Raw genomic sequence first — 20,830 nt, 5'->3', positions numbered from 1 at the left:
GAGATGGAAGAGATCAGAGGGAAAGTCGAGTTTAATTACAGTCAGCTCAGCGAGCGATCTTCACTGGACATGGACTTGGCAAGGCCTGGTGCAAACACTATCTGTGCTTTGAACACATTTCACTATTCACATGGCTGTTGTGCGAAAAAACACTTGTATGAGAGCAAATTTCCTTGACAAGACTGACATGCTCTATGTTGAATAATGAAAGAAGCGTTTTCGTCAAAAGCCCGTAATTGGCTGAATGACGGGGAGCATTTTCCATGGAGTATGTTAAACCTGCCTCCGCCTTTTGGAGACGTAATTGTTGATAGCTTCCCATTCATGATACACTCCCAGCTTCACAAAGCAAAAACGTGTTATCAAGTCTTTGGGATAAACACTTAGCCAGCCTCACAACGAGTGAAGGAAATGTGATTAAGTCCCTGCATCTACGCACCAGGCGATAAACATCATTAGACGGAAAAGCGGCTGCTCTAATTTGTTGTGATGCGCCTGTGATGTCACGATTGGATGTGCTCCTCCACATGAGAACGAGGCAACGCCGGTCGCCTCGGAAAAACACTTTCATCAAGGGATGTTGTTGACTACAAATGTGCTGTGATCAGGCAGGTTATTTTCAGCATGTGTTGCTTTAGTTTGACACACACAAAAGACGTCGTAATTAACATGACAACTTATCTAGTGGCAGTGTTGGGTGACTGTTCAAGCCATGTAAAGGGCATGAGGGATTTTATATATATATATATATATATATATATATATATATATATATGTGTGCTGCCAAGCGATTACATTTTTTAAAAGTAATTAATTACAGTTTCCCATAATTAATTGCGATTAATCACATTTTTCTACTTGTACTATTTAAAAAAAAAAAAAAGCTTGTAACAGCTACTTAGCTTGAGTAAAATCATGGAATTAATTTTAAATCATCAGGTAGAAAGTATATTTTCAATCAAAGACTGTTCTAATAGTTTTCTTTGCTGCTTGTATCGAATTCTTCTCCTGTAAAATAGAAATGTTGAACAAAACGATCAAAACGGGCTCAGCTATTTAGGCATGTTTTGTCTCATAGAAACAATTGTCAAAATGTCTCACTTAAAGGCTTGGTTGTGCCCACGAACAGAGCACACACGGCATCGAGTAAGTAAAACTGAAAATAAAACTGCATATAGCCCTTTTTTGTCATCCATCTTTGCGCCAGTGACGACTCGTGAACAGAGGTTGTATGTTACAACAAGAAGTAAGAGTTAACTGAGTTAAAAAAAATTAATGCTTTAAAAAATTTCAATAAATCTCCATAGTTAATGCTTTAATTTTGACAGCCCTAATATATAATATACATATAGTTTTTTTAGGCGGGAAAATTATTAAATTTTCTTATAGTTAAAATAAATAAGTATTTAAATTTAACTAATTAAATTATATATATTTTTTAATTTAATTTCATACATCTGGTTAGGAAGTATATGGTGTGGTGTGTGGTATGAGGCCCACTTAATTATAACCCATCCTTTAAATTGTCCGTCCTGAACAATGTAGAAAAGGAAAAAAAATCCGGGTAGACAAGAGCCTAACTGGATGATGCCACCATGTGAAATATGTGACAAAGCAACAGGAAGTAAAACCTTTAAAAGTGACAAGTATTTATAATCCACATCAAATCCATCTAAAGAAGAAGATAAAACAGCCCAAACGGAACTGTGACATACAAACCCGCTCTTCATCCTTGTGTGAATTTGTACCTTTGTGCAGTCCGACATCTCTTTGAAGGCAGACACGAGAGAGTCGAACTTAACGAAGCTCGCTGAACTGCTTTGCGGATCGATGGCTTGTGACAGAAAGACTCACCCATGACTTGAGCATGGAAACATGAAACTGAAAACGTACGCGGGGTGGGGGGTGGGGGGGGATCGACCGCACATTACACAGGCAGTGGTCAATAAACTCACATCCAATTAAAGCTTCCTCCCTCACCCAGTCCGAGGTGGAATTCAATTGCTTTCTGAGAAGTATTTCATACAAAAACTATTTGTGTAGATTTATGAATTCATACCCTGATTATAAATCCAATTCACATAGATTTTTTTTTTGTGTGTGCTGGTGTTACAAGTGTTGTCTATTTAATGGGATGGAGAGCCTGTTGTGACTCCATCCATTGTTAACCTGTATTTAAAACTACTCTGGAGATAACAAAGTCAAACACAATCTGGCCTCGTCAAAATTTCTGAATCTACGTGTGGTCGGTTACCCTCACGTGTTGTATTGGTCCCCTTCTGTGGTGGTAAAAAAAATGGCAAAGAAAAACACATCAAATCATGAGTGAGCTGAAGTGTCACTAAATGTTTATGTAGTCCGAGCGTACACTCTAAAAACAGTTGGGTCAAAAGTAACCCAATTATGGTTAAAAAATCGACCGATCCACTTTATGGGTCAATTTGACCCAACTTTCTGGGTTGTTTTATACTAAAATACCAATTTTTTAACCCAAGTAAAGGATCTGACCAATATTTATTAGTTGTTTTACACAAAAAGACCCATTTGACCCACAGTTGGGTTATTTTTGACCCAACTGTTTTTAGAGTGTAATTTTCCTGACAATTCCATTCCATTTATTTGGGAAACATTTGGCTTTGTCTGTTTCATTGTATATGAAATATTTCTTCTTGTATATCATTTTCCTTTATTCAGAAGTTGTGCACTGAACAAAGTTATTATAGTAGACAAAAGCTAACAAAATAGTTCAAATTATTTTCATTAATAAAATAAAAAAAATAAAAAGTTGGTGTTAAAGAAAAACTAACTGAAACTGAATTTTACCTTTTATAAAACAAACTATATAATCATAGTAAAGATATCCTTTGTTATCATCTTTGTCAATTAATTACGTACTGTTTGGGTCTATTTTAAAAGTATTTATTCCTGTATTACTGTTTGGCTCTACAGAAGAAAGACATTCACTTGGGAATTGCAGTTTACTATATTACACAATACTATATATAATAAAAACTTTAACAAAAATAACTAAATAAAAAGCCAAAATAAAAATGGACTATATTGCAAAATCCAAAACTATTATAACCCTGCTAACAGAATCAGATCATTTATCCGACTGCACGCGCTTGTGTCAGATTTCTTAAATATTTTACCTTCCTGCTTTGACTTGGAAAAATGATATAAATTGCTGAGTTTGAAATTGAAATATGGACTGGTATGCTGCTCTTGCTTTGAAATTCAAGATATTCCATTAAGTGCGTGTCTGTACATTTAATGCATACAGTATATGTTATGTGTCGATCCACAAGCTCATTAATTCTTCACGAAAGGCGTCAGGGTACGAGTACATACGGTACCCCAGCAGCCATAAAGTTGCTGCATTTCCAAGTGCGCAATATAGAGATGTGCATTAGCCCACCATACCACTGAAGTGAAGTAGCCACTGTATGCTTTAGACCAAATAAGTGGGTGTTAGTCATTAGTCACCGCTGTGGGTTGGTGTTGATTTCTGTGTGTGTGGGTAGCAGATGTGTATTATGGGATTATTGCTGTGATCCTCACACTTCGAGATAATGCAGCAGGACCGCAGGTTGGCTAAAAGCTCGCTGTTGGCCCTCGCAAATGTTCCTCTAATGAATGAGGGGCCTCATTTTTCTTCTTTTTTATTTCTTAATGTAGGTGGCTTCTGAATGTAGTCATTGTTGTGGGGGATCCTTTAGTCAAATACCAGGGCCATATGTTAAATATAAGAGCTGTACTGTGCTCCTTAATTAACCAATGAACAATTAGGGATGCGGTAAATTGGGAAGTGGAAGACAGCGCAGTTCAATACAAAACATTTCAGTCGACCATTTACTTTGAAAGCTTCACACTAACACAGTCTGTCTAAACCAGGGTTTCTCAAACTTTTTACATTAAATACTGCTGTAAAAAAAATACTTCGATTTCTAAGTACCACCATCATGACCAACATTAAAATACACTAAGCGTAGTAGCCTGGAATTTTCATTTTAAACAAGGCAGTGGTTTTATTCCTAAAAAGTCAATGTATTCAATGTTAGTGTTAGCCATTCTCACATAATGCCCAGTTCAAACACTGTGCTTAACTCTTTGACTGCCAGACGTTTTCAGAAAAGGGATGCCGTGGGTGCCAGCCGATTTAAGCATTTTTGAGTGATCTTTCAAGGTCCACAGAAAATGATGTGTTTGGACTATGGAAACACACATACTACCAAATGAAAGATTGGACTCTCATCTTTCATCAGAAAAAAAAGTTTGTTTCTACCTTATTCCGTTTTTCAGTAATCAACAATAGAAAATGGTTAGTTTCACCTCTGTTTTGAAACAAACGTCTTTTAACGTCTTTGGCACTCCTCCATAGGATTTTACTAAACGTTATTTAACGTTTTTGGCAGTCAAAGAGTTAAATATACGAAAATGAAACTGATTTATCGAAGATGATTTCACATAAACATTACACAGCTGCCAACTGTTACGCATTGAACGTTTATTTTGTTTTTGTTTGTTTTTTACAGATATCACTGAAACATTTTGTGTTATGCACATAACATTTAATGTTATGGATATAAAACATAAATAAACAAATCATAGGTCACGTTGCTCAAAATGGTTGAAAACAAGCAAAAATACTTGGTAGCTGATTACGATGTATGAAAAATTAAGTTCAACACCAGATTATTATGTGCGGACAACTGTGCGCTAATGACAACTTCGTTCGTCACACAAAAATAATGCTACGCTGCACTGTGTCATTATTGTAAACATAAGTTTAGTCTCGTAAGTGATTGAAAAAGGGCTTGAAAAAAAACAAGCATTTCTGTAGTCAATATTTAGAAAATAGTTCCATGCTACAGATGTTGCCTCCGCACGAAAAGGAATTCATTTTAAACCATGTTGTCCCTTTCTATGTTCAAAAGGAAGCAACTTTTAATCTCTCCTTGACCAGACGATATTTTCCACAAAGGTTAATGGAAGTCCAATGAAGGTTAAAAGATTTGACTTTTCCCAATCTTTATTTGTTTTTTTTCTTGCATTTCTCCTCGGGCTCTGAAGGTTCCAATAGTAAAAAACATACGATACCCGTAAGCCGTAATTTGCCCTCCCCTGCTTTAAGTCTAATTGTGACCTTTAAAGCGGTTTCATTTAAACCTACCAGTCAGGTCTTTGATGCAGATGTGCTGCTGGGCATCAAAATTACATCAATGAATATTAATGAGCTTAATAACAGCGAGCTGCACAAAACCTGACACAAGCTGCCACAAATTCAAGTCTGCAACACAAATAGAAGCATCTGTCCGGGGCTTCTTTAAATGTTTGACGTTGTATAAGAACGCGAGCTGAAGCTCGACAATTGACGTGATACATAAAGATGTAAACAACAAGCTTGCAAATGTATTTTGATGAAAGGAGAGAGATGCCGTCGGAACATTCCTCTCAATCGAAGCCTCAGGAGCGCCAAAGACAATTTACCCGCTTCCTTCTATTTATTCAGACCTTGGCACTTCACGTCAAACAAAACAAAAGGTGTTAATACTTTAAATGAAACGTAACATGATAATTAAATTTGAATGCAGATGAGTCACCAAGTGGGCATGCACAGGCTACAGTGATTAGAGTTTATATCCACTGCTTGTGTTGTAATTTGCCATTTGTCCGGCGCGCCTGTTGGAGACGCCGGTGTCTTGTCAGCAAAAGGTCAGCCTTCCCCTCCAGGCCGAGTGCACACTTCACCCGGGGGAAATTAATGGTTCCAGCCTTCAGTCGCTGTCTTTCTCCATCTTTGTAATTTGCCAACGTCGACTTGAAGGATTCCTTGAAAAGGTAAATGCGCACTCGCCCACATGCGGAGGCTGAAAACAGATGGGCGGTCTTCATGTGATGATGAATTCAATGACCGGGGGGGGGGCACTTTTCTTTTTTTCTCCCCGTGACACATGACAGGACATCCTGACACATTCTCAATGTGTAAATGTTTATATGTCGGGCAAATGTTCTTCAGGGAAGCTGTGTGTGAAGTCGTGACTTATTTTTTACTTTAGCCATATTGTGCAGAGCACAGCTGTCATTATTATTGTTACAGTGCAGCTTAGCTTCCAGTTCTATGGTCATTATTGCACTTCTTCTTTGCCATCATGGGTACCTCACTTACGAAGTCTTCTTCAGAAGTCTTCATGATAAAGCAGGATGTTATAGGAATAGGATGTTGAAAGTGCCAGAGATATACAAACCAAAAAATATTACCGTAGCCATTTTTCCAGGTCCAGGTTAATTTTATTTGTATAGCATATTTTTTGTTGCAAATTTTGCTGTCCAAAGTGCTGTAAAATGCAAAAATAAACGTGATAAAATACATTGAAAATGGGTAGAAAAGGGGTTAAGACATAACGGCATACAATAAAACTACTAGAACAAAGCACAGCACACTATAAGTAAGACGTTGAAAGAAATATTTTGAAGTTTGAACTTCACAGCATTAAGTGGCGAATATATACAGCATGCGGAAAAAACTTCAATGACAAAACTCGTTGAAGTATGCAGCTTATCAAGAAAGGGAAATGTTCCCTCTACTAAACTGTCCTCTTCTTTTATCAGGCCAAGTTCAGGCCTGACCGACCTCAGCACACCTCGACAAATCGCGCATGCAGATCATAATGAGATCTTTCATCCGTTCATAAGCCGCTCTTTGGGAAGGTGGAATGGGTCGAAACGGATGAGGAAGTTCTGTTTTAAAACAACCAAATAAAACATGATTGAGAACTGTGAAGAACAAAGTGTCGCGTTGAGATGGTTTATTGCTGTATGATAACCATGGTATGATAGCATACCATATCATATGATATGCAATATGATATGATATACGATATGATACGATATAGAACGATGAAATACTACAGGTATAGGATAAATTTTCTATATCATGAAATCTCATGGTAAGAAGAGCCTGTCCCCGCTGAGTTTAAAAATAACATATCAACAAATTCATATTATATTCAAAGAGAGCAAAAAAAACAGCTAGCACAAAAATATTATACAAACAGTGTTACAGTAGCGTGAGGCCTGTCTTGACAGTAAACAAACTTTTCCAAACGAACAAATTTAATTGACAATCTCACAACATACATGAATAAAAATGCCCAAAGATGTACATTATAAAACAAACCTAGATGTTCCTTTCCGTAGGTGTAAAATGTAGGATTAAAGAGGATTTCACACTCAATCGTTGTAAGCAAAAATTAGGCTTACTTGAAATACTTCCTGTTTTCATTCTTCTTTCAAATTTAATCCATGTCAAAATAAATAGTGCTACCATATAGTGGTCGACAGTGGGAGTACACACATAACAGAGTTATAACCTGTCCAAAAATAAATAAATAAATCCGAAAACTGAAGGAATCCATGATGGAATTGGGTTAACTATGTTGGGTGTTTAAAATTAATTTATATAATATACATTTATATTGTGTCATATTTTCAAGTTATACATTTTTTATTTCACAGTGCTGATCTTACTCTAATAATAAATATATATATATTTTCTCCATTTTCTTAAATACTACATGCCTTGAAATATTTTGTTTTATGTGTTTTGTCAAAGGGGTACAACACATTCAATTCTCTCCAATTTAGGAACTGAACAAATCAAGTTAATTTCTCATTCAAAAACAAAAAAAAAAAACTAAATTCTGACTCAAATATGGTTCATCACGTTCTCTTTAAAAATATTTCACAACTGTATTGCATAACTTGGTAGCCCAAACATAATAAAGTTTGCAACCCGACCCATGCATACGCATTGGAAAGAGGACCTAAAAGACCTATTGATGGGATCATTGCAGGAAGTTAAAAACATATCGCTGGACAGAAGAAGTGTGTATTTTCATGGCTGCAGGCTAGTTATGATAGATGGGAGGCCAAGCCGAAGGCCATCGCAGGTCCCTGCTGGGTGCCCGGGGCGCACCGCAAGCGCCGGGGATGAGTGACGCTGTGTGTAAAAACGGAATCCACGGGGAAGCGAAGTCAGATGAAGAATCAGGATGAAAAAGGAACTACAGAAGGACGGACGTGCACTTGTAGAAAAAAGCAGTGATTGAACATTTAGAGTGTCTGTGCAATGTATGGACTGTAATGTCCTTCCAGGTTTTATGAGTTGTGTGTCGGAGTTTGTGGGATGACACTTTGCAGCTCTTGTGTTTATGGTGTATGATGGAGAATCTCACAAAAATGTCCCATTTGGGAGATTTGAGATGATGTATTTGTAAATGGGAAGACGAGCGTGAGGACTGTTGGGAGGACGCAAAACCGTGAACCGGACAAGCACCTTGGAGCTTTGGTTCATTGTTGATGTTCTCCTCGGGGATGTTAATGCATCAACCTCATTGCCGAATTCATTACTCAGTTTGCTCACAAAAGACATTGTTTATGCAAAGGTCATTTATCACCAGGTGAGCTCTTGTTGCAATGCTACTAAAGCGTTGCTTTTCTAAATACATCCAAGAAATCTCTTTTAAGTTTCAATATCCAACCAAAGGTGAGTCTAGCAGCCAAATTGTACTCACTTGAGAGGAGGGATGGTCAACTACGCATGGGCTGATTTCTGGTTTACTGTGATTTTAAAAAGTCAAGATTTCAATAATCGCTAATACTGGCTGTCACTGGTAAGGTTGGGGCAGCATCTAAGCCAGGCACAATATGATTTTGGGGGGGATAAAAGAGACTCTGCCAACACGGATGCCTTTTTACTCTGATTAATGTGCATTGTCATTCCAAAAAAAAAAAAAGTGCCAGCAGATACCAGTTAGCCCCTAGGATAACATGAGTAGTACACGGGGTCTGTTCTAAAATAGTTCACCAGTAATTGGACACTGCGACTTACTATGAATAATTAAAACAGAAGAATTTAACATTGATTTATTGACTGTATGTATATATATTTTTTTATATTTATTTACCATGGTACATATTTAAACTGTAGCAAATATTTGTTTAATAACAAAAATATACATATATTATTATTATATATTTTTTTGCTTACCCAAATATATTTTTTTATGTCATTTTAGAGCTGTAATTTTAATATAATAATTTTGCTCACAATTTTTTTTCCTAATCTATTATTGGCCCATTCCTATGAGTAATTAGCAGCCCCTGGAGTAGCCCTCAATTTTTGAAAATTCTTATTACTGTAATAACAATATTCACCACTAGATGGCATACATTGCTCACCATCGCCTCCAACTCCAAGACTCTTAGTTGTGCTTCAGAGAAGGAGAGAGAGTTAGTTCTGTTTTTTTTGCCAGGACTCAGGTTAAGTCAAGAAAATGGTGTCTTTCAGGTAAAAGGGAATCAGACTAGTCTGACCAAATTGCTTAGAGACGCTACCAGCCAAGAAAGATTTCAACCCAAGTCAGAACCGTTGACAGTTCGTTTGAAGTCAATGTTATGTTTGCCTCGGTGGATGTAAAGAGTATAATGTTGCCTGAATGAGTTAAGCCAGAGTAGAGATTTTCATGAATGACAACATCATGTTATTCTTCAATCTACAAAATAGTAGTTTGAGTCAACAACGCCGCTTCTGGTTGCTTTGAGGTAGTGTACTCATGGCCTCATTTGTTTTGTCAGAATTCTAAACAACCACTGGCCTTCGACGGTTATTACAACTATCTCTACTGGAAAGCTGCTGTTATGGTGGAAAAATATTACGCCCACAGCATCACTGTTCTTGCAAGGCCAAATTTAGTTCTCAAACTCCCACATAAACATTCTAGCCTCTAATGGTTGGTCTTTTTCACGTCAGTATTTGTATCATGTTTTGGCTGAATGGCCCGCAGCACAACATCGAACCTCCCAGCTGCAAATCCTGTCGTTATCCTGTTACTGCAAAAGGACACACATGAATATGCAGAGGCAAGTGACCTCTGGGTACATCAGTGATGAATGGCTGCTTGGGTAATGGGTAATGTTCGAACAAAAATGCTGTTTTTGAAGCTTACACTGAGATTCTCAGCTGCAGCGGAAAGAAATTTAAATGTAGCATAGCTTTTTTTCTGCAAGCGAGGTCATATTCCTTACCCCCGAAACATTTCCAAGCAGATGCTTGGATCAGCATGTTCCTCCCTGTATATTATTTAGGACAAGGAAACAGCATGCAACATTTGTCACCGAGGTGTCACGGCAGTATAACAAGCCGTGCCAGCTGAAATCCCCCATGTGTCAACCTGCGCCGCACTTGATACCCTCCAAACAGTAGCTTTAATCTGGCTAGGCAGCATTAAATTGGAGGTAACATTTAGAACAACACTTTGTAGTTGTTGTCTTTATAAGATTTTTTTGGGGGGCTTAACTCTTTCACTGCCAGACGTTTTCAGAAACGGGTTGTCCCCACTGCCAGCCGATTTAAGCATTTTGAGTGATCTTTCAAGGTCCACAGAAAATGGTGTGTTTGGACTATGGAAACACACATACTACCAAATGAAAGATTGGACTCTCAGCTTTCATCAGAAAAAAAAAAGTTTGTTTCTACCTTATTCCGTTCTTCAGTAATCAACAATAGAAAATGGTTACTTTCACCGAAATTCTCTGTTTTGAAACAAAAAATGGAGAAAAAGAGCTTTTTGTGAAACGATGTTATTTTATGCACTCTAGTGAATTTTACACTTCTTTTTGTCCATGAATGATGCCACAAACACCTAAATAGTGCTTTACTTCTGTAAAACGCTTTCACCAACAATGAAAAAGTGTTTTTTGATTGCAAAATACGTTTATTTCCATTCAACAGTGTAACAATTTGACAAAACAATTTCGCAAACTATTTACAAATGTGTGCAACTGTGGTACTACTTACAATTATGTGGATGTTTCAAATACAGTTTTTCCTTTTGTAACGCTCTCCTGCGTGCAAGGAGACGCCAGGACGCGCACAACAGTTTACTTTCACTTTCACATTGGTCCGTTTTGCGTGCAAACGTTACACTTTCTTGACGGCCTTTTTTTCCGGGGAATAAAAAGCAAGTAGCAGACTGTACACACTTCCTCCGATGAATATGCATTGGACTCGGGGCACTCTCCATCGTCCGATCGAACGTCCGCCTGTGCGTGCTCGGTTGCGTTCCGCGTTACGACACCGTCATAGCCGCCGCGTCAGCGGTTCCAATTTCGTCGTCAAGCTCGGATTCACCTTCATCATCATCGAGGATGATCACCGTCGTCATCAATGTACTATTTTAGCGTTGGTCGATGCCTTTCGTCTTGTAAGTGTAGAGCTGCTTGCAAACGCTCGCCATTCCCTCCTCCATCTAGCTCCATTTAACGTCTTCTACTGCCGCGTCAATGCTTCTCAACCACGGAGTCACCCTCATCTTCATCATCGATGATGATCATCGTCGTCAACAATGTGCTTTTTCAGCGATGCTTTTGGTCTTTGAAAAAAACGTCTCGGGCGTGAGCTCCTCGCGACCGGCTGCCATTTTTCCTTTGTCTTCCATTCTCATCTCCTGCTCGACGCTCTAGCTCCGCCTCTACTGACGCCCACCCGATCTTGTCAAAAGAGAGTCATCGCTGCCCTCTAGGGGCCAAAAATAGTCATTAGGCACAACAGACAGACTTGAAACTTTCACCAGACATGCGGAATGGTTTCCTCTACCCGTTTCAAAAAAAAAATAAAAAATCATTGGATGACGTCTTTTGACGTCATTGGCAGTGAAGCGTAGGTTTTTACTTGACGTCTTTAAACGTCAGTGGCAGTGAAAGAGTTAAAGTTTGCAAACGTCGAGAGCAAAGTACATGCTATATATATATATGTGTGTATATATTTTTTTTTTCATTATTCTGCTATTTTGACTTTCAAGATAAATCTGTGATTCGGATGAGAACGTCAAAGGCACTTTATCCTAATATTGACTGATGTATGCATTTGTTAGTATTTTTGTTGTATAATTTAGTTCAAAAGAGACTCTGCCCTGGTGATCAATAGCTGGTCAGCCAATGATTGATGGCGGTGTGACTACTAATTTCAGCGCCAGGAAAATGTAACTGGCTGAGTTGAGCGACATGGAGCCTTCGCCACTTCTAAATTGGCACGACCATTAATCACCATTGCTTCTACGGCGCTCACTCTCGCTCTCCGAAAGGCATCTAACGACGGTCAGGTGATCGCACGTGGGACTGCGTGTGCCTGCCACCATTGGCTCGATTGCGACATGCGTTGCTCTGACGCTCAGAATCAGGTCAGCAGCTCAATAGCGGCTTCTGTTAACGGTTAGCAAGCAAGCAACTGCATTGTGTATATGCAAAAAACTTCATACAACAGGTTTTAAAGTAAGCCTTTATTTAAAAAAAAAACATCCCAGGAGAGTGAAAAACAAAAGATAATTTTCAACCGTGTTCAGTTTGGATCAATCGACAAGAGGTCAGATGAAGACGCGATGGGACACGTCCAACTTTCAGAGTCTCTGAACGCTCAGCTGAACTCATTAGAAGTTAATTAATCACAGGGATCGATCAGTTGCCACTCCTGTGCCCTACACATGAGATTGCACTTATGCCGAGGTCTCCCATGTCTCCACCTCATCCTGGCGCCACGCGAGGTGTCACTTTGTAGCATGAGACGGCAGATCCATGTGCGGAACCAAGGCCTTCCAATAAGACTCGGAGGAATGGGCCGTAATTGAGTGATAATGTACATTTCCATACGGACACCCCGTCTTTTTTGCATGAAACGATCCGTATTTAACACTCCTCTATTGACGGGCAGCAGCCTTTTGTGGTAATGTAAATCCTTGTCTGGCAACCGTAATGGACTTGTGTGAGTCTCAGTTTTCAAGCATCATAATGACTGTAATAACACTGCAAGGCAGAGAGTGGATTCCTTGTCTTGGCCCGTTTCGTCCACTGGTGCCGACCGAAATAGTTCTGTGCTATATTATCACACCTTGAAATAAGTATGATGTCTAATGAGTTTCTGTGTCAGGCTCTCTAGTGTGGGGTTTGCGTGTTCTCCTTATGTGGGTTTTCTCTGTGTACTCTGGCTCCCAGAAGTGGTAAAGACGCTCTATCTTTACATAAGTAGCAAAAAAAATGCTCAGAAGTACAGAGACTGTTAAAAGTATAAGTACAGATTAACTCATTTACTTCAGTAGAAGTAAAAAGCAGAGACTCTGAAATGGCACTACCAATTATTGGGCCGATTATCAGTGCCGATATTTAGCATTTTGACGAATATCGGCATCGGCCATTTTTACAAATCTGAAAGCTGATAAAAACTGTTGTCTCTGAGCGGCGAATGTTTGCGAACTTAGTGAATTTTGTGTTTTCTTCAGGGTTCGTAAAATGTTGCAAAAGGTTGCAAAGATGGTCACAGGCAGTTTTTACTCGTCACAAACTGGTTTTCTTGTCACAAAGAAATCTTTTGAAACATTTGATGAACTCTTAACGAGAACCCAAAATTTGCTATGTTCCCAAGCACAGAGATTTTAAGCAATTTAAAACTCATTTCAAGGAAATTTTTATGTATATATTTATGTAAAATTTCACTTAACTTTATAAAGACGGTGCTTTTTGCTTTTGTTAAAATTAAAACTAACATAAGTGAAAGTTTAACATTTCAGTTATGTTAATTTTGAAAAAACTATTTACTATAGAAAAGTGTTTACTTTTTTGTTTGAATTTTAAAACAAAGCGGTCTATTTGCTGTATTTTAAATTAAAAGAACATTTTGAAAATTTCATTTTTGTTTTTGTTTCAAGCAATAACAAAGCACACAGTGTCAGGTTCCACAAAAGAAAAAAACAACAAAAAAGAGAAAACACAAAATTTGAAAAGTTCTTTTGACAAAAATGCTTAATTTTTAAACTTTTGATGCTAATATTTTTTATTTTACTGCAAAAGAATATCGACTCCAAATATCGGCTATCGGCCTCCTTGCCTACTAATAATCGTTATCGGCCCTGAAAAAACTACATTAGTCTATTACTAAATGGCACAATGTAAAATAAGCTTAACTACACAAAAAACTGTTTCCTTCTTATTTAATTACATCCTGTTTGCACTTAAAAGAAGACAAAAATCACTTAACTGTCCATTGTTGAGAGCTAGCTTGCGTCGGCCCCGTAGCTTTGCTAACTAAAAATGCTAACTTAGCTAATCTTTGTGTTTTTTCAGGTTGGATAGAGAATTTCTGTTGGCCACTCAAACAAAACCAACACAAAACGAGTTGCAGAACCCCAACACACTGTACACGTTCTGCCGTGTCACTTGATGTGTGGCTAGCCTAAGGCTAACTGTAACCTCACACTAAATGTAAGCCATACTTTCTGGCTGTACAAAAGTCAGCTATGTGAACCACTACGTTACATAACATTTCTTGACATGAATAAATACTTGGATTTGATGTCAATCTGACCTCTCCATTTTGGTTCAGTTTGCTTTTGCCACTTAAATGCAGCTGACACACACACGCACACACACTCATGCATGAATGTATTCAGCGGTCCACTTAACTGTTCAGTAGTATGTAATTTACCGTCGAGGGAGAGTACAGTGGGCAGGTGAGGGTCAGTGGTTCAAGCCCATTTTATGTGCAAAAGGAATTTGTGCATACATGTGGAAGTGTGTGAACCTCTGAGTTTAGGACTCGTACAGAACTTGCAGTACATGTGGATGGAAATAGTCTATGCCCTTGTGGTCCTTAAGATTCCTTGTCACATGTGGTTCAGCATTATTAGATAATTTATAATCCCCCCGGTATACGTCCAGGAAGTTGTTATTGCAGCTGACCTATCTCAAATTCAACCATTTGCTGTTATACAGTACTGTACAGCATTAGCTTATAGCATATTTGCAATATGGTTATGGATGATTTCTGTTTGTGAGTTGGACTGTAGAATAAAAGGCTTTTGGTAAAATTGGCAATTGTTGGATACAAACCTGCTTTACTTGCTGGCTGTTGTTGAGAATGAGAACTTTGAGACCATGAACACAGGCAAGTAAATATAAACACAAGAAAAGCAAAAGGACGTGCTTAGTTAGCACTAGCCTGTGTGCTAAACAATCTGAGGAAATCGTTTCCATGTCAATGTTGTAACTATTGATCCTATTGTAATGATACTCGGTCCCTCAAATACTCGCGGTTTGGCACCTAAGGTTTCACATATTCGTGTGTTTTTTTGTTTTGTATTTTACATTTTTGAAATTTGCCACCATTTTTTTTGTTTGAAAAACCTATTGAATGTTTGTCAGTGTTTTTTGTTTAGATTTGTGTGTGTGTGTGTGTGTGTGTGTGTGTTTAAAATTGTATTTTTGTTTACTTTATTTTCCCCAATGCATTTCAACAGGCGTCAATTTCACAGGGATTTTTGCTGTCCGTGGTCTGGCCCAGTCCACATCCCCCGCGAATAGACAAGGTTGACTGTAATATTGCCTTTTTGTTCTTATTTCAGTTTTTGTATGTAACTGTCAAACATCTTGGTGGATAAAATGCTTATATTGTTAGACTAGCTTGACAACATTCCTTGACTGAGATTTGAGCTAAATGCTTTCTTGTTGTTGAGTGTTGCAATCGGGATCTCCATATTGCTGTTGGTGCATGAGGCCAGTTACAGTTCAAGATGCACAAATATACAAGCAGATGGAAAAAGCCTGAAAAACAAAAGTACGGCCTGTACTCCAGCACGTACTGCAGACCCCCTGAAGAGGGCTGAGTACTGAGGCATCATATTTTTCATGTTGTTTATTGTGTGGCGGCTCGGTGGTCTTAGTGGTTAGCATATCCGCCTCCGGGTATCCTGGCTTCCTCCTACATTCCAAAATCATGTTAGGTTCATAAAAATTGTCCTGAAAAACTCTGTAACGTGAATTGAGAGATTGCGTTCTAAATGCACTATTTGGGTCTGAAGCTAATTGCTAAAAATGATGTATGAAGAATGAGAATGTTGTGGAGGTATAGTGTTAAACTCTTTTCACCATTTTAGATTTCCTGATTTCTAAACGATGTACTTTGGAATCTGGCATGAGTACTCCCTGCCCCTCCCTAATTACTCACAAACTTAAGCACCTTTTCAGTCATTGCAATTGTGATATGCGGTTAGCTAGCGGGCTATGCCTACACCCCAAAAATCTTCCTTTCAGATTGCGTTAGAGCGTCTTGTTGTTGGCCATGAGTGTGCGCATGTCACTGTTTCAGAGTGCCTCGTTGTTGAGGCTTTAACCGGATATATTCTTCTAGTTAAGAAATGATCTGTAGGCAAAAGAGCGATGCTACACATTGGACTGCCAGTTCAGCAGGGTGTGGCTTCAGCACATTCAGTAGACGTGCCCACAACATTTAAGAGTGGAGCGAACAGTTTCTAAAGCCTCTTTTTTTTCTTCTTCATCAGCAGCAACTCCATTGAGGATAAATGATAGATAGAATGTCTTTAGAAGGGAACCATGCGGACTGTGAATGTGGAGGACAAACCACAACGACATGAATATTGAGCGAACAGTTTTGAGTTTAAAGCAAAATGAAAAACACAGTTTGCGGTCGAGTTAAGCTTTGCTCATTTCTGCAGAGCTGAATGCAGAATGTGCTTCTTTACTTGACAACTGGTAATCCTTAATCCTCACCACGGAGCAAGAACTGATTACATCACATGCAGCTTGCGATCACATCTAATATTATATCATGTCTGTGGCTCGGAAATCCGACAGTATACAGTCTATAGCAAAATAAGCTCCCCGAGCAGTGACTTTGGTCTCATCGCAGGCTATTTCTTTTGGCGCTTCAGCATGCTGCAATGTGATTAGGTTTGCATTATCCTTGTAGTTACGAATTAGGTGGTGCATTAAGAGAAAACATCTTCCATGCTAACCGCCAGCCCCAAGCCACGTCAGAACCCCCCACCCCCTCCCACTCTGTTTGCCCGAGATACCGTCTCTGCAAATCCTCTTACGGCTTTAGAGCTCCTTCAAATTAAAGGCATGAACTTTGCAATTAACACCATGCTGATTTAACTCAACTTATACCACCACACCAATCTCAATTAACCTTTTTTTTGCTGTTTTAATGGGTCATTAGGTTTGTGCTGTAACCTTGAGAGATATATCGTGCTTATGTTGTAATCTTCAAAGCCATTACCTTCATTGTCTCGCGCTGAACTGATTCATCCACCTTGGCCTCCTACTCAGGAAAGTAACAGCGTTCATTCCCAGGTATCCAGGGGTGACTGGCCTCGAGGCACTGCCATTTCCTAGGGTGTAAATAGTCAATTAGCCGGGACCTTGGGAACCACGCTAAGGTAGCCATTAGTAATTAGCCATTGACATTTGGGCGGCAAAAGCAATTGGATGGCGGAGCTTGGCTTTCACACCGAATGGCAATTTCATTAGAGCCCTCTAGATGATGCCGGACGTGGTCAGTGATTCGTGGTTGTAGGGGGCATGGTTGGAGATGTGCTGTGGCTGCCTCAATGCATCGCTGATTTCTAATCAGTAGTTTTATATCATTATTGTTCTGGGACATCGACTTGAAATCATTTTATATCACAAGACATCATCCAAGTGAGTTCCCCAGACATTATGAGGAGACGTTTCTCCATTCTTCTCAAGGCTTAAGATTTCATACTGCTATTATATTGATTTACAATACAGTGACGAGCCACAACATTATGACCACCTGCACAATATAATCATATCCAATACAAGACCTGTATATGATGCAGTATCTAGTTTCACCCTTTTGGGAGGGGAAGTAGTCTGTTACAATAATTAACGACACAGTTTTAGTGTATATAATTAGTCCAAACACCCCTGTTTAAATACGAGATTTTTGTGATACAAAAAACGAGCATAAAATAAATAATTTCAGACCCTTATCAACCATTATTGCAACCTATAACCCTTTACGGCTTAATTGAAAAAATCCTGAGAGGTTAAGTAAAAATAAACACCCTCACAACTTCCTCATAATGCATACATGTATATATATGAGGCGTGTAACACAAACCGGTTTGAACCGGAAAATCTTTGTTTGATTTGAAAGATGCATCATGCAAGTGCATCGAATCAAACTGAATCGTTCCACTTTGAAATATACTGTATCGATATATGTATCGAATAATCTTTGAGTGGAGAAATTTATCTCGGAAGGAAATTGCATATCTACAATACTGAAAAGGTCATTCAAATGTATGTAAAGTCATTGCAACATACCCTCTTGAGGTGACCCATACCATATCGAATCGATCGGGATCCCACTGAGTCCAATCGTTCCACTTTCCAATCGAACCTTCCTCGAATTGTTTCATTCCCCACGTATCAAAAACCATATAGAATCGTCTTTTGTGGAAAGATACACACCCCACATTTTTGCGGGTAGAGATGGCATGAGTCGTATTGATACTTGGCTCTCGTAGACGTACGGATGGCGGAAGCAGGAAATGTTTCATATTTTATGAATGAGGACTGAATGAAATGAATTATATCTGTGTCAAGTGTGTTGCTGTGCCCTTGCTCACCTGCAAGCAGAGTCGGGTGCACAAGGTAAATTATCCAGAAACTTCTATGAGTCTATTGTCAAGGGATAAATAAGTGTGAACTCCAAGTCTTCTCAGTGAGTCAGGAGCTGCGACAGGCTGGGGGCAGTGTAAATCTACCTTTTATAAGAACGTCAACAGCCTTCCTGTGACCTACATTCTCCACATCAGACAATAACACTAGAGAGAATATTGTGGAATTATGAGCAAGCCGGGCAATTTTATCAGGACGTCCAGACTGTGCTCACAGTTGCTCTAAATCTCCCGGGACAATCACTCATATTACCACAGGCAGAGGAGGATTTTAGTCAGGCTTTTCTTGTCTCAATAATACATCTATTGTTATTTCACTCTCTTCTGTTAGCAGGCAGGTTTGGATCCAGGGTAAGAAAAAAAAAAAGTAAAGCCTTTCAAAATCAATTCTGCATGAGGTTCACCGAAAAGTGCGACAAGAGATAGTGTTCATTTTAGTAGAGCGCTAATGTTGGTAACATTTTGGAATCTTTGGGGTAAAACTTCAAATGGCTGGTTAAGTAATCACTGTGCTATATTGGTACAAAAAAAAAAAGTCCTTCTGATACCCCCCAAATGACTTAAAAAAAAAAAACACATCTCAGGCAAAACCACTTAGCCTTGCTTTATTAAAGTCTGTTTAGTCTAATGCTAACACACAATGCAAAACGCCATAGACATGCTAATGAATAGCGCCAGGGTTGCATCTGAAATTTTTTTCGTATATTTTGAGAGAATTGTAGGCCCTTTTTTTTTTTTAAGTGTTCTTTATCTAGGGAAGTTTGTGGCCTCGACAATGCAGTCCTGGCTCATTCTTGCGTGTACAAGACGGAAGAGAAGGATAACGTGTCAGAGGTCCAGTCTGTAAAACAGCAAGGTGACGTTTACCTGACAGAAGGCCAACTAGTTGAGGTCTTTCCTCCCTTTTGGGTTACACCTGACTGAGCTGGCCATGCATCGCTGCACCCCCCCCCCCCCCTCAAACTCCACATTCACGTACTCCCCACCTCCTCCCCCATTGGAAGTCCCTGTGCCTCCTCCTTGTGTGGTAAGGCAGGCTTGTTGCGAGGCATGTGCCAGACAAATGAAGACTTTTCGCTAAAGAGCTCATGGGAGCCTAAATCAGCATCATTGATTGTGAAGCTTCAAGTCGCTGACAAATGGCATGATCACTCATCTCGTTAAAAGAGGATTATCAGCTTGTTTGTATCTTGTTACACCCATAAAGATTTCTCTCTCGTTCTCGCTCTCTTCTTCCAACACATTAGCTGTTTTTCTTTTCTCTCGTAATTTGTTAGCGGGATAATCCGCCATGTTGGGGTTTTGTCTCCAGTGGATTTCAATGTTGTTTGGTATTTTGTCTTCTCTGGGACCATCTGATTTACTGAGTGATTAATTGAAACGCTATCTTGCTCAAGATACGCATAGTGCTTAGTAAGGCCTGATACACACAAATTATCTAATATTTTTTCTGTATCTGTGACAGAGCTCACTGGCATTTTTGGTCATGTTGTGTGGGGTTGGCTAATTCTTTCAAAACAGATACTACACGCATTAAGATTCTGTACCACGATCCATTTTGAAATAAAGTCCTCCAAGGCAGAAATGTTGCGGGATCACACGTGATCTCCCTAAATTGAAAAAGTACAGAAACTCACGGTTATGCGCCGATGTTACTCGAGTGTTTCCAAAGAGGACCGGAGATGAGAGCGTTGCTTTGGAAAATATTTTCTTGCCGTCTGGGTAGCAAATTTATACAAAAAGTGGCATCAGGTAGGACATAGCTTGTTTTATTTATTGCCACTTCCTTGTTCGTCAATCAGGGTACTTCTTTGTTTGGCTACATTTTTGTCACAGTTCAGTGAGTCCAATGACTTGAGAGAAATCGGCTTTCCCCACACACGTGAAGATCTTTGGTCGTACTATGAACACATTTCAGATTGTCCGTCCTACCTGTTTCAGACCCTATTGGGTAATCTTATAAGAAATAAGAAAGTCGGGTGTTTGACGTTCTTGGTCAAGAATGGGCTAAAACAGCCTGATTGTCTTTTTGAGTGTGCCTGACCGTAAGCAATACACGTACCAATAATTGTGCCAAATTTGAACATTTTTCCCTCTTTCGTTCTAAGTCATCAAAGGCCCAATTGTCAAATGTCAGATACAAGATTGAACTGAGTGATGCGGCTGAAGTGTGTTAAGAAGGATTTTTCCTTCCGATTGGCTGAAAAACAATCGGGGCTGACCACAGGAAATGTTTAACTGTCCAATCAGACTCCGAAATTGTGAACAGAACA

At 39.1% G+C, this 20,830-nt stretch overlaps 1 long non-coding RNA gene across 2 annotated transcripts in view; it reads left to right on the top strand.

The window, feature by feature from the left end:
* LOC144049084 (uncharacterized) overlaps positions 1–20,830 on the top strand; it is a 75,376-nt gene that overhangs the window by 8,960 nt on the left and 45,586 nt on the right. The gene's annotated exons all lie outside the window — the stretch shown is intronic.

This window comes from Vanacampus margaritifer, chromosome 3 (genome assembly GCF_051991255.1).
Source record: "Vanacampus margaritifer isolate UIUO_Vmar chromosome 3, RoL_Vmar_1.0, whole genome shotgun sequence".
NCBI classification, from domain to species: domain Eukaryota; kingdom Metazoa; phylum Chordata; class Actinopteri; order Syngnathiformes; family Syngnathidae; genus Vanacampus; species Vanacampus margaritifer.
This window is presented reverse-complemented; position numbering and strand designations above follow the sequence as displayed.